Raw genomic sequence first — 14,483 nt, 5'->3', positions numbered from 1 at the left:
CCAAAGTTTCCTCAGTCCCAGTATCCTAATATGAAAAATGATACTGAAATTGTTTCCTGCTTTGAAATAGCAGTTGATAGAATTAGATGCAGTGGTTCTCAAGCACTCAGCATGAGGTGCAGCATGTCAGAGCTGCTAATGATTGGCAGCCACTGCCTTTGCCCACCTGTGTATTATTGGGCCTCTGCTAATATGTCCTCCAACAGCTATTGTCACCCAAGGCCCCTGCCACTTTCTCCTCTGCAACATTTTCCAGAATTCTCAGTAGAGATGGCTGCCCTTTCCCATTCCAAGCCTTTGCCATCCGAACTCCACCAATAGATGCTAATGAGGAAACAGATTTAATCAAACAGTAAAATTAGATTTTACCCCCTGAGTTGTTTGGGCAGAGAAAGGACTTTATGAACTAGCTTAATCAGAAAAACGTCGGTGAAAACATAATTAAAACTGGGTTTTAACTCATGGGTAGAATTTGGATAACTGCTGAGAGAGGAGGTGGAGAGAAGAAAGTGTTAGGGCATCACTGGATAGGTGTGAGTCTTGTGTGCATCCTGGTAGAAAAGGGCCGGTGACAGGAAGTTAAACACTGGTGTGAGCTCATATTGATGTTGATCTAAAATGTTACTTTTCTACACAACTTGCTTTCCTCCTTTTTAGGAACCATGTAGCAGTGTTTAAGTTTAGTCACAAGAAATCCAGAAGAGGGCCAGAAAAATGGCTTAGTAGGTAAAGATGATTGCCATCAAGCTTGAGAAGCTGAGTTTAACCCCTTGAGTTTACATAAAGGGAGAAAACTGACTCCTACAAGTTGTTTTCTCTGACCTCCACACACACATGTGGATGGATATATGCTTATGTGAAATCTATCATCTATCTATCTTCTATCTATCTATCTATCTATCTATCTATCTATCATCTATCACCTATCTATCTCTTACACACACACACACACACACACACACACACACACACACACACACACACACACTAAATAAATGTTAAAAAGATAAAAAAGAAATCCTAAAGAAAATATCAAAGAATTTTCCTCAAAGAATCTTTGAGGAGTCTTATCTTTCTGTGGTTGGTCAGGAGACCAGTTTAAATAATGTGATAGTTTAGGTAAAACAAAGATTCAAAATGAATGGAAGTCAATATGAAATAAATTTAGTTTAATTCTAAGGACTAGAAATGAAGGAGGCAGGGGAAAATAACTACATTTTCCCTGAAAGAAAAAAAATCCTGTCAAATTTCTCCTGTATACATAATTTCGATGAAGGGTCTGAAGCAGCTGTGGGGGACGATCCATCCCTGCAGCAGATGACCTTGATTAGAAATTTGGCTCTGCCCTGACTACAAGTATTCCTGTGTGCTTTCTGTTTAAGTATTCTTTGTTTCTTTACAGAAACAAATCAAGTTGAAAGTACAGTGGCTTTATATAAATTGATCACTCAGCTGAAAGGGGTTTCGATACCTTGAGGCAATCAGTGCTCACATGTTTAAATAGATATAAATGTTATAGGCAAAACACTACAATATAAATGTAAACATATTTTAAATCCAACTACATATGGTGCCAATGGTTGCATTTATTCTTGTCCTTGTCGTGGCTAAAGACATCCAGAGATAACATTAAAACATTACAGCTGCTAGCACTCAGGTCCAAATCAACCAAAAGATGCCATAGCCCATTCCTAGTAGCTGAATCAAGACCATCTAAGAAAAGCTAGGGAGGCCACCTACAGGACACCAGGGTAGTGGAGTCTCCGAAGGACATTCTCTGGATCCATTTACCTATGAGAACAGAAGTACTTTGATATTTTTACATCCTGTAAAGCTGTATCAATCACAGTGGCCAGATCACCCCAAATATGCCTACCATAAGCACAAAAGATAGAAATCAATAGAGGAGCATCCAGAAGCAAACTCAAAAAGACATTACTGCAAGCTTTGGCCTTACTATAATTAAAACACTTCACTTATGCCTACAACATGGCGTGCTTTTAAAAATACCATCTGAAAGAACCCAAAATTAAAATATGCAGTACTACAAAACTATAGACCAAGACCAAGGCGGCTGTGCGTGACTGCCATGAAGTTTAACATTCCTCTCCATGTTGTGATCCTTCCAAAAGCAATGGACTGTTCAGTAACATAACACCAGGGCACCAATCTGCAGCCAGCCCTCTTGCAGGCAAGTAGAACACAGCAAAGAGCTTTTTCGCAGTTAAGGTGTTAAGGAATTATTGTGTTTTAGTTACTTGGGATTCTGTTTTTAGCCACAGCATATTTAATTACAAAGGACTCACAATTAAAATATGCCTAGAGAGGCAAAATCAAAAGCAAGAATTGTAGTCCTTGCTGCAAAATACCTTCTCCTTAGGTGCTGATAGCATTTTGTTGCATACAGGAAACATTGCCATACTCATGGAGACCCTCCTCTAGGTCAAGAGTTACACTTTTCCCTTATGAGGACCATTTTTAACATACAAAAAAATTCCTACAGATGTACATATCACAGCCAAAAATTGTTCTTTTAAAATCTAAGTGTGAACACTGAATAATCAAAAGCTAATATGGTTTTGAGATGCTTCAAAGGGCACTGTATTTTATCCAGCTTTGTTGTACATTCATGTACTGAAATGTGCCAGGTGGCTTGAATGTTCATTTGACAAGCTGAGTCTGAGTTCAACTCTCCACCTTTTGTAGTAACCACAAGCTTTTACCAACAGTGACATGTATTCCACAGCAGCTCTAGTGTAGGCTCTAAAATTTCACCGAAGGATGGGAAGTAGCCCAATGTTACCACTAATCCCCTGCTTCCCTCTTCAGATGGAATACTTGATCTAGCAGTTATGGCATGCTCATTTTAGACCTTCAGCTGGAAACAGAACATCTATATCACCTTTCTGAGGCTCAAGGAACATCACAGAAGAGAAGGCATTGCACTCAGAAACTCATGGTAACTGGGACTAACCACACAACACACACAGGAGATTGGATCCATCATTGGCACATCATGGATAAGAGATGGGTTGTGGTTAGTGCATAATGTCTACTCATCACTGAGAGACTATGGGCAATTAATGACGTTGGGGGGGTGACACTTTCCTCAGTGGTACACCATTGATATACTCTGCACATTCCAGTAAATAACTCTGGACTTATACTCAGGAATACAAGCCCAATTAAACTCCATGGATCAAAAACAAAGATATCAAAATAGAGTGGCCTTGCCAGGAAAAAGAAAGATTTTAGTAGGTGACAGAGAATGATGAGCAAGCATAATAGTGGGTAAAAACCCAGTGTATACATATGTGAAATTGTCAAAGAATAAAAAAACAAAATAGAAAGAATTCACTAGTGGATTATTGTGAACAACTGGCCATATTGTTAGCCATGGCTGCTTTCCTATGGAAAAAAATCAACAGAATAATTTCAGTATAGAAGTTTGAAGGGAGAAAGTGTAAAGATAAAAATGTTTAACTTGGAGCAAGGATGCCAGTGATCTGGAGCGTGCTAACCCACAGATTCCAATCAGACTCATGATAGTAAACTTGTAGAATTAAATCAGACCTGAAAGTCCTCCCCCATTCACAGGTTTGATGTGTTAATTATCACTTAGATATTAATCCTGTTAAGAACTCTAAATTAAGGACTCATGGTATAGCTAGGAAGCTGTCTGATGCTAAAGTGATTATGGCTGTCTTTTAAAGTTATATACTGGGAAATACCACTTTGTGAAAACATAAAGACTTACGTTAAATTCATACTCTGAACTCTAGAAATTTATAATGCCCATGCAAGTGGTTTTGGATAGTGCGATGTCCTTCTGCTGTTCAAGGCTCAGTCCCCGGTGCTTCATCTACAGAGCACCTCTGAAGCTTGGTCACTAATTGTGCTATTCTTTTCTCCCCACACCAACTGGCATACACTACTTAGAATTCTTTAATCTGTTTATCTTAATCATGCACTTAATATATCGTATCATTTGTCATTTTGACTGTTAACTGAATAGGACCAGTCAACTCTTCTCCATCATTCTATTCAAGCTTTTCAATCAAAGTTATTATATTAATGCCTAATCTTTACAAAGGTGTGCAGAACATCAAAATTACAGCTTGGGCAAGATTGTTTTTCTATGAAAGAATTGTATTACTTTAGCTTCAAGTTCTGAAGTACAATTAAAATGGGTTGACAGACTGAAAATTGTTCCGACACTCCTCTTCCATTAACTTCCATCCTAGCTTTTCATTCTGTCTGTCTGTCAATGATTTAAAGACAAACTTTATTTTACAGATACAATAAAAAAAGAATTATTCCCTCAGAAAGAAGACTTGCAGCAAGCAAAGTTCTCAACGTCCTTTCTAAAGAAGAGCATTTTAACAGTATCACTTTCCTTCCATCCTTCTTTTACTCTTGAAAGGCAAGCTCAGTAGAGAACAGAATTGCACATCCAGTCACCAACTTATTAATGCCAGTCCTCCAAACAGCAGTCTGTGTTTACATGGTTTTTATGGTTGGTAATTATTTCCTATCTGTCTAGCCTTTCAAGTTTTTAACAAGCAACAAATTAGATGAAAAAACAATGGAGACGGATTAAGAAATATTGCAAAAATCATTTTTTCAAGTATCAATTTAAATATTGAGGTAAATATTGAGTGGGTCCATTGTGTTTCCAGCCTCACAATAGACCAAGGAGGTCCAGCATCAGCAGGCAGCACACTTCTGGAACTCACATCTCCAAGTCCTTGCAAAGTCCTCAGAACCCTGGAAGATCTGCACACATTCAGTGCTTCTGGACCTGTCTGTAAGAACATGCAAGGCTTCTCCACATCTTCTAAACCAACAGGTACCATCATAATTCTTTAGAAGCATATGTGTAAGTTACCACATGACCAGAAAAATAATTCTCATAATTCTTTTTTACTTAAATTTGCATGAAAAGGGGTTTTCAGTCCTCAACTTCCAGCAAGTAGATGCAAAGTACACAATGGCCAGGGAAAGCTGAAACCAGTCTGGAGGGCTCCACTCCCTTCTGCTGTTCTTCTACCCCAGAGACAACACAAAACTCCTCACCTTAAGTTTTTCAAGGAGGCCCTTGTTAGTAATGGCATTGAGTTTTAGAAACAGGAGTGCATCAAAGGAAAATCTCAAGACAGAAACTTTATCTAACCTTTAGCCCACAGACCAGAGCATGCACTCACCACTGCACAGGACTTCTTGATTTGGTTAGTAGAATCCTTGAATGGCTCCCAGAAAGCCTTAATTTGAGTATTGTCAAGAGTCAGGGAGGGAGAGGGGAGCTTCCCTGTAGACCATCTCCTCCTAATTACCCAGCAATCCCAGATCGCTTTCGGAAAATGCCAGAGGGAATACGCTCTCTTGGACATTCAAAGAACCCAAAGAAAGCCTGGCAAAGGAAACTCCAGGTACACACACAGAGACACAGACACAGACACAGACACAGACACACACACACACACACACACACACACACACACACACACACACCACAGGTTGGTGTGACCCCGCCTGCATGGATTACCCATCTGATCCTAATGAATACTCAAGATATGTTGAGAAAACACCAGTTAGGCGTTTTCTATAAGAAGGCCACACACAAGAGCATAAATGCACCCGAATTGGGAAGCAGCCAATTACCAACAGACCACCCAGCATTAAAAAAGAGCACCAGGAACCCTGACGCTTTCTACAGAGAGTGCCAAAGTCTCCTAATACCACTGGAACTCCACTCACAGGACTGAATGGAACACAAGAGCTCTTAAAGGATGCTCACTCTTTAAGAATTCCAAAAGAGAAAAGTACCATTAGATGGCATGCCTGCCTCTATAAATAAGTGGTGTGTGTGTGTGTGTGTGTGTGTGTGTGTGTGTGTGTGTGTGTGTGTGTAAGAGACAGAGAGAGACAGGAGATGCTTACTGCCTTCCGACCCAACACACACACACACACACACACACACACACACACACACACACACACGTTCATTCCAAGCTTTCCAACTTCAAGACTCAATGTATGGGGACGCCAGAGAGCTGAGGTTTCATTTCCCCGTTCAAATAACTTTAATAGTATATGGAACGTGCAAGATGCAAGGTGGATGCTGTGGGGGAAAGCGTGCTTCTCCTCCTCCTTACCTCCCACCCTGACATGCTGGACCTGGTTTTTCTCTCAAAAAGCAATGAGGCGTCATGTAGGACCTATGGGCTCCCCTCTGCCCCAGGACTCCCCTAGCCCCACAGGGACCATGACACGTAAACTGTTATTGTGGCCTTCTGTCTCTGCACTGATAAATCAGAGGACGCCCGCAAAACTTCTTGGCTTGCTCAGGTATCCTCTCCGGTCCCTGTGCATCCACGCGCAGATTTCGCAGTTCGGGCTACCCAAAGGGGACCCTTCAGTCTCTCAGTTTAAAAACCCCACAGAACTCCCTGCACTGGGGTCCAAAAGCTCCAAGGCTCCCCGCACAGGATGGGGAACCCCAAGGCTCCCTTCATTCGTTCCCCACAAAGCAAGCTGGAGCTTCCTGCTTTCTCAGTCCAGTTGCCTTGAGACCCATGCCCAAGTAGCGTGGGGTGTTCCCGCCTGCCCACTGGTTTAGAGGGTCCAAGCATGCTGCACCCTGGCAGCCAACCCTTCCCGCAGCCTAGAGCCAAAGGTTTAGGTTCCAAGTTCCCGCCTCTGCCTGGTTGAAGGGACAAGGGAGGCTGCCTGGCTAGGAAAGTCTGTGCGGAAGGCGCCCCCTTAGTCGGGACAGCTGTCTCCTCCACCCCGGCTAGCCAGCCAAGGGAACCCGCCGCATCAGACCCCGCCAGCTCGGGGCACAGCGCGGCCGCACTCACCAGCCTCGCCCGAGCCACAGCTGCAGCCTCTTGGAGCTGCCAAGCCCCGAGCTTCCCCAGTGAAGATGGTGGTGTGTGTGTCGGGAGACCACCCATTCCAGCGTCTGGCAACCCAGCGGCGACTCTGACTGCTCAGCACTGAAGCTGGAGGAAGAGGAGGACGAGGAGGAGGAGGAGGAAGGAACGGCGCAGTCGGACGCCATCTGCTGTACACCTCTGCGCATCCATTGGCTGCCTGGTGCGTCCCCCGGAGCCGCGGGGCGCCGGGCCGCGGGGAGCCACCTTGCGCCTAGCCTCCCGCAGCAGCTGCTCCCGTGCCCCTCCCTCATCCCTTTTCCTCCTCCCTCATCTCTCCTCCGGCCCCTCCTCCCCTTCTCCGGGTTGGTGCACCCTTCAGACCCCAGGGCTCATCAACCAGCTCCCCGGAGCGAGCAGCCTGAGGTGCAACTGGCCTCAATGCCCTGGGCTCTTCTGTACCCCTCCATGCAACTATTTTTACAACTCTAAAGCTTCTGGGGTGCAGGTGCTGGCTAGATGGGGGGGACTCCACAGCTGCGTTGAGCACCTGATGCCTAACCTACTAAGTATCACGGGGAATTACTCTGAGCACAAGGGGGAAATGCAAGGAAAGATGGGGTTGAAAGAGGAAAAGGGGTGGGGTTGCTTTTGGCACACTTGCCTGCAGGCATTCACTGATCCAAGCCTCAAGCTCCCCCAAGCTTCAGAGTTCTTCCCAGCGACTACAGAAAAAGACAAAGATCCCAGCAGGGTGTGTAGGAGAGGCGCACTGGGGATGCCACTCCTGGGGACCACTGGGGTACTAAGGTTTGAGACTCCCGGAGGCTGTCCGCAAATCAATCAGATACCTTGAAAAAAAAAACCTCAGCTCTGGGACCCCTGGTTTACAGGCGATTCTTGGTCCTAGGGTGAGTGTGCAGGAGGTGCGGTGTGGGAAGTTCCCCTAGGTAGGGATGCCGGAGGCAGCGAGGAGCTGGAGAGTCCTAGCCCACACAGGTGAGGCCAGAAAGAATGCAGTCCAGACAGCTCTCAGGCAGGCGAGGAACAGCATCAGCTCTGAAGGTCCTTTGCCTACTCTGACACTTGTTCCAAACCCTCCTGGTTTCTGACAGCTTTGATCCAGAGAACTTCTTAAGCTTGTTCAGAGAGATGAGGTTGCTTCAAAAGCAGAAAAGGGAAGGAAGGTGGGGGGAGCAAAGACTACCTATTGCCAATTACTGGGTATTTTGCGTGTCTTAGCTCTTTAAAAGTGTGAGCCCAGAGACAGCAGGCAATGTATCCTTCTTATTTTATCCAGTGCCTGGCACACCATGGGTGTCTAAAAAGAAGCAAAAATAATAATGATAAAATTAAAGCTTGATGTCATAGCACAAATTAGATTAAAGAGATAGAGTAGCTAGGATCTGCCACAGGGGGACAAACAAATCAAAAGAATGTAAGTGTCATTGTAAGTGGAAACGTGAATATTTTGGTGAGCAGCTTCCTGTGGGACAGGCTCTGAAAGTTGGAAGCATTGGCACCGGAAGCAGCGATCGCTGTTGTCCTGGTGAGCGCTGTGCTCACATTCGGGGTTATGCCTCTCTTTCTAGACCATTGCCTTAAAAATACATCCGCTGCCATCCAGATTTCTGAATATCGCCCCAAATCCAAGACTACACGATTTGTTATCTCCAAGTGATAAGCAATGCCAAGGAGAAATGGGCCCATTATATTTTATTGTAATCTCGATTTACATACAGATCAATAACCAATGGCTTTCATTTAAGTAACTTGAGAAACAACAGCCAGAGAAAAACATGTCTGCTTTCCTGAAGTGTTATACCAGGACTTCCCAGGTTTCAAGCTGCCCAGAATCCATGCTGCATCTTCAGACCTGATCCCTCACACACATTCTACAATCACAAAGCTTGACTTTGCAGCCTTTCTTGAATGGGCCATCAAAGATTGACTTTAGCATACGTCATTCATGACCATCTTGGTACTTACCCACCCCACTTCAGAGCATTGGCCTGTATATTTTTTCTTTAGGCTAGTGATTTGATTTGAACCTGCAGTCTAAATTTAATAAGCAAGCTCCTCCTCACTAATCCCACACACCCCAGCAATTATTTATGATGCTCATAAAAATACTTGGATTTCTTTTAAGACCCAGCTTTCCTCCTCTGTCTCTCCTATTTGGTCTCGCAGTGTTCAGATATAAAGATATAGATAATACTTATATCGCCATTATGTCCTATGCATTGGGCTTCTCTCTGTGTGTGTGCATATCTACACACACACACACACACACACACACACACACACACACACACACACACACGGTATATGTGTGTGTGCATGGTTTATGAGTGTATATGCTCATGCATGTTGTATTTACATGTATGTGTATGTGTGTGTGTGTGTGTGTGTGTGTGTGTGTGTGTGTGTGCATGTGTATGAGCACACATGTGGAGGCCAGAGGTCAACATCAGGCTCCTCCTTTACCACTCTCCACCTTATTTTTTTAAAGACAAAGCCTCCCATTGAACTTGGGGCTCACTAATGCAGCTGTACTAAGCTAGCCACTGATCTGTCTCTGTCTGACCAGCTGCTTGATTACAGGCATGCATCACTGCTCCTATCTTTTAGTGTCATGCTGGGGATCAGAACTCAGGTTCTCATGCTTGTGATACAAATACTGCACTGGCTGAGTCATCTTCCCAATGCCTGTGTTTGGCTTCTTAAAAGAATGAAGCCCAAGTGAGTTCTAAATACAAAAGACCCACGAGTATTAAACATCATTACTTCTTTCTCCCATTAGCCAGAGGACAGTCACTCCTCTTTAAGGGACCGTGCTGACCATAGTATTTTGGGAAAGTCACAGTGTAAGATGACAGAATTTTACCTAGCATTGTATAATAATGCATAAGTCTGGTAGAAAGAAAATGCAGACCAAAGATTCCTTCTAACCTCATTTCTCTACTGCTAGCCCCAAACCCCCGGTTTATGTCCAAATGGGATTTAGTAAAATACCAATTCCTTCCTGAGATAATCTGCTTTGGTCCTTAGAAAAGCAATGGCCTTAGAACACCTGCATTAGATGAGAAACATTTAAAGGCTAGCCTAGGCAGGAAGATAGGCAAGAACAACTCTTAGACAGGAACAGAGATTTTACAAAAATACAGGACCAGCGAAAGCGTTTGGAAGAACATAGCCTTGAGAGTAGGTGGCATCATTATCTGTGAGGAACAGATCAATAGGGGTGGAAAGAAAGCTGGAGGTTAGAGATTCCCATAACCCCCATACACAGATGGCAAAGGCGCCAGTCACCAACCTTTTAACAAGTGCAGAGGAAACAACAGAACAATAGAAGAGGGGAGGGCTGGAGGACTGGAGGCCTGTTGGGATTCATTCCCTAGTGCAAAGCCCAGCTAGCTGGCTCGACAGAGGAAAGTAACCCTTGCTATCCAGGCACTGTTGGAGTTTAGATGTTCAATTGTTGTTGCTGGGTGTGTTTGCCACTGCCATTTCTGAACACCATGTTTTCCATACACAACAAGCTTGTAAACAAAATAGACGGATGTAGACATTAAACAAGAGATAGAGAAGGGATGCTGATAAGAAAGACCAATTTAAAACAGGAGTGAGAAATGCAAGTGCTGCTATCTCAGGCTTGCACCCAGGAAGTCTCTGCTGAGTCTAGAATACCCACATGCAAGGAAGCAGCCAGTTGAATCCAACACTAGGTCACTTTGGGGGAGCAGAGCTGGAGGAGGAGGGAGAGAGAAAAAGGGACTATGATTGTCTCATTTACACAATTCATTCGGTCCAATTCCAGGTTGGCTGAGATCCTGTGGCAAAAACTGAACATTTTTTTTTTCTGCCAAAAAAGAGCATTTAGTATTGGCATAGATGTGCAAGTTTTGAGTTTGGTCCAGTAATTTGATTTTGATATGTCAACATCTTAAAATACAACTTAAAGATAATGTCTTGAAAAGTAGTGCAACAAAACTCCACTGGCCTCTGGCCCAGCTCTGCTGCACTGAGGCACCAAAGTCTTCTGAGAATACCCTCAGCATCTCCAAACTTAGTCCCAAGCCATCAGCCTCAGTCATGCCTTAATATATTTGCTGTGTGCCTAGTATACGCCTACTAACACAGCATTAGGTGTTCACTATCTGGTGATTTAGTTGTCTTACCCTCATGGAGCTTATTGCTAATAGGAACAATAAACACACAGTCCTACATGCGTTATGACCACATCATATGAAAGAAAAGAAGAGTTCTATCTAAAAAGATAGAGTTCAGAAGAATGGAAAGAAGGGACAAGTGGAGGAAAACCTTTCAGAGGAAGTAATGTTTAGGCTCAGGCACAGAAGATAATGGGGTGGGCAGATTTAATATGTGTAGATGAATTTCTAAATGGTCTTATTAAATTAAAAAACACAGAGCCAGATATAGGGGTGAAAGCCTGAGAGATCAGGGAAATAGGGAAAGCCACAGCGAACCTTACCTCACCAACTCTGCAGCTTCCAAAGGCGAGTTACTTCCTGTCTACCCACACCTATATGCCTCGCTATTACCATCTGATTTGCTCTCTCTTTCAACTACATCACTTCCTCTTCCTGCCCAGTTCTGACACTTCCTGTCTATCTGTATAAACCTCCAGACCTCCATGGTTAACTAGTGTTAGAATTTAAGGCATGTGCCACCACATCTGGCTCTGTTTCCACTGTGGCCTTGAACACACAGAGATCATGCCTGCCAAGTGATAGGATTTAAGGCATGTGCTAACATGACATGACTTCTGTGTTGTGGCTGGCTTTTTCCCTCTGATCTCTAGGCAAGCTTTATTAATTAAAGCACAAATAAAATATCACCACATTTCCTGTTCTCGATACTAGATATTGAGCTAAGTCATTCTCACATATCATTAAATCTATGCAACCATACCTGTGAGGCACACACTCTTACCAGCTCCATTTGGCAACAGAGCCATAGAGAATGGAAGTAGCTAAGTCACACAGCTGAGGAGTGATGCTTGGATCCGACCACAGACACTCTGGTGCTGTGTGCATACTCAACATACTCTCTTGTACAGTTGGGCATGGTAGAGACATGAGATAATATGCCAGGACCCTGTCACTGAAGGAGATGGCACATAGCCAGTCGAGGAATGAGTATCTGACCTGCAGTGACAATGGTGGGGATGACCACCAGACAAGATGGGAGAGGCAGGCAGAGGGCAGACCTGGTCAGTCCCTGTAAGCCGATGAGTAGTGTTAGCAGTCTACATGATATGATCTGATTTAGACATTAAAAGAGCACTCCGATGCTATACATAAACCAAGCAGCAGTGTAACAGGGAAACCAGTGGTCCAGGCAAGAGATGATGACGGCTTCATGTAAAGGGAATTGGATTTGATGGATATTGGGTAGGTGTCATGCATCTCTTTGGTTCTGCTTCTACCTCCCTAGGTTTGACTTCTAGTTGTTTTGGCATCTAAAATCCTAAATGCACACCCAAACAAAAAAATCTTAGTTCTTCAGGTCATTCACAGGGTGGCCCGCTTCCTTGTCACGTACCAGTTTGGTGTAGAAGGTCTGTAGCAGTAAGTTTACCATTTGGTACACTTCACTTCTAGGTGATATTCTAGAAGCCCTTCTTCCTAGCCCAGTGCTCATGATCACCCCAGTCCATTACTTTGTTTGATGGCTTGTCCTCCAAAATTATTTACTAACTAAGACATCTGAAAGTCAACAGTTTCTTCTTTCCTACAGCTCTGCAACATCACAGAACTACCATAAAATCAGGAGAGGCTGAAACTCAATGTTCACTAACCAAGAGAAGAACATGGACAGACAACCTCCATAGACATAAGAAACAACTCTGAATAAAGTGGAAATAATAAAACCCCCAGAGTGACAACTTGGACCACGTTCATAATGACTTGGGTTGTAAAGACCAGGTGTTATGTAGATGGGAACTTGTTATTATCCAAAGACTTGGCAACCTGAATCCTCCTCTACTGGGCAACAAGCCATGCAATACACATAGGCCCAACTTTGATGAGATAGGCAGAACCTGTGTCTTCTATTTTGCTGTTTTGCAAGGACATCAGCATGTTTGATGGGAAGCAGGTCTGCTCACAGGTAGGAAAGACAGAAAAATTCACCTGTACATGCAAACACATGGACCTGCCCTCCGACACATACGTGAATATAAACATGTACCTCACGTACATGAATACACACATGCACCTGTGTGTGCATGCATCTGCACTACTATTAATACACATACACCTAAACACACATGAATGCATAGACATGAACATGTACCTGAACTCACAAGAATATCCATGCACAGAGGAAATAAATAAAAAGAAGCCCTTGCCAGGGATATTTCTAATATATTCCTCTTAGATTCCGAACACCAGTTTTCCTTCCTGCTAGATACCTCAGTCTCTGTGTCCTCTCCCTGAGGCTCCCTGTCATGTCACTTTGATTCCCAGAAACCTATTGTCTTCTTCCTGTCACTCCCTAAGAGTCCCTTCATAAATACCAGCCTCTCAGAAAAGCCTCTCCTGACCTTTCTTTATAGAAGATAGCATGTGCCATCTCTGCGCATCTCCTCATCTGCTCTTTCTTTTCTTCATAGTACTTACCATAATCTGAAATTCGGTGACATTGCATAATCGTCTCAACATTTTTATGTACCTTTCCATCAAAAATGCAAACCCAGACTGGAAAGATTGCTCAGTGGTTAAGAACACTTGTTGCTCAATCATGAGGACCTTTGCACTTTCTGTCAGGAGGCTCATGAATACCTCTAACCCCAGCTCCAAGACATCTGACATCCTCTCTGGCCTATTCAGGTACCTCCATATACATGTGTATACAGACCACTTACAAACTCTGTCTCTTTGTCTCTCTCTTTCTCTGTCACACACACACACACACACACACACACACACACACACACACACACACGATAAAATAACTTTTTAAAAGGAAGAATGAAAGCCCCATGAGAGCAAGGATCCCCCCCCCCCCCCCCCCCCCGCCAAAATGTCATAATTGTATAAACAGTATGACGTTGCCTTACTGACTTTTGGGATCCTTTCGCATCTGGTTCTCCCTTACCTTCTACTCATGTTTATTTCTGTTTCCTAACATAGACCATTAGTCATAGTCTCAGGAGGACTATCCCAGCTGTCCTTCTCACACCCAGTGAAGTTCTCCGGTCAAGTCCCTCTTCATGATTCCCTCCCAAATTCTCAAAGTCCCCGCTCCTCTAAGAAATGGTCCTAGACCTAATTTCATTTCACACTTATCTGTTTCTTCTCTTACCAGCTACAATAATGTACATTTTCTGTGTTTTTCAATTAACTGTATACTATTTCATACTGTTCTCTAATGGTTTTGTAACAATTAGCCTACTCCCCTCAGCTGCATCGTTAGTTCCCTGAGGGCAGAGGCTAAGGGTGGTATTGCCTTCCCCTGTACAATTTTTCACACACAGCAGGCACTCAGTAAGTACCTGTTGATGAACTAAGATGTGTGAAGAATCTGAACCAGAGAGTTATCCTTCCTATGGTCATATGTATCATATATTGCTTTGGGATT

The 14,483-nt window shown here is 43.6% G+C and overlaps 1 protein-coding gene across 1 annotated transcript in view; it reads right to left on the bottom strand.

The window, feature by feature from the left end:
* Positions 1 to 7,162, bottom strand: part of Thsd7b (thrombospondin type 1 domain containing 7B) — an 852,383-nt gene extending 845,221 nt beyond the window's left edge. Inside the window, exon 1 of the mRNA XM_042258057.2 lies at positions 6,861 to 7,162. The gene's annotated coding sequence lies outside the window, so the exon portion shown is untranslated. The remainder of the gene's footprint in view (positions 1 to 6,860) is intronic.
* Between the last annotated feature and the right edge of the window lie 7,321 nt (positions 7,163 to 14,483).

Source organism: Peromyscus maniculatus, chromosome 11 (assembly GCF_049852395.1).
Source record: "Peromyscus maniculatus bairdii isolate BWxNUB_F1_BW_parent chromosome 11, HU_Pman_BW_mat_3.1, whole genome shotgun sequence".
NCBI classification, from domain to species: Eukaryota; Metazoa; Chordata; class Mammalia; order Rodentia; family Cricetidae; genus Peromyscus; species Peromyscus maniculatus.
Note: the sequence above shows the minus strand (reverse complement) of the source record. Positions and strands in the feature narration are given on the sequence as shown.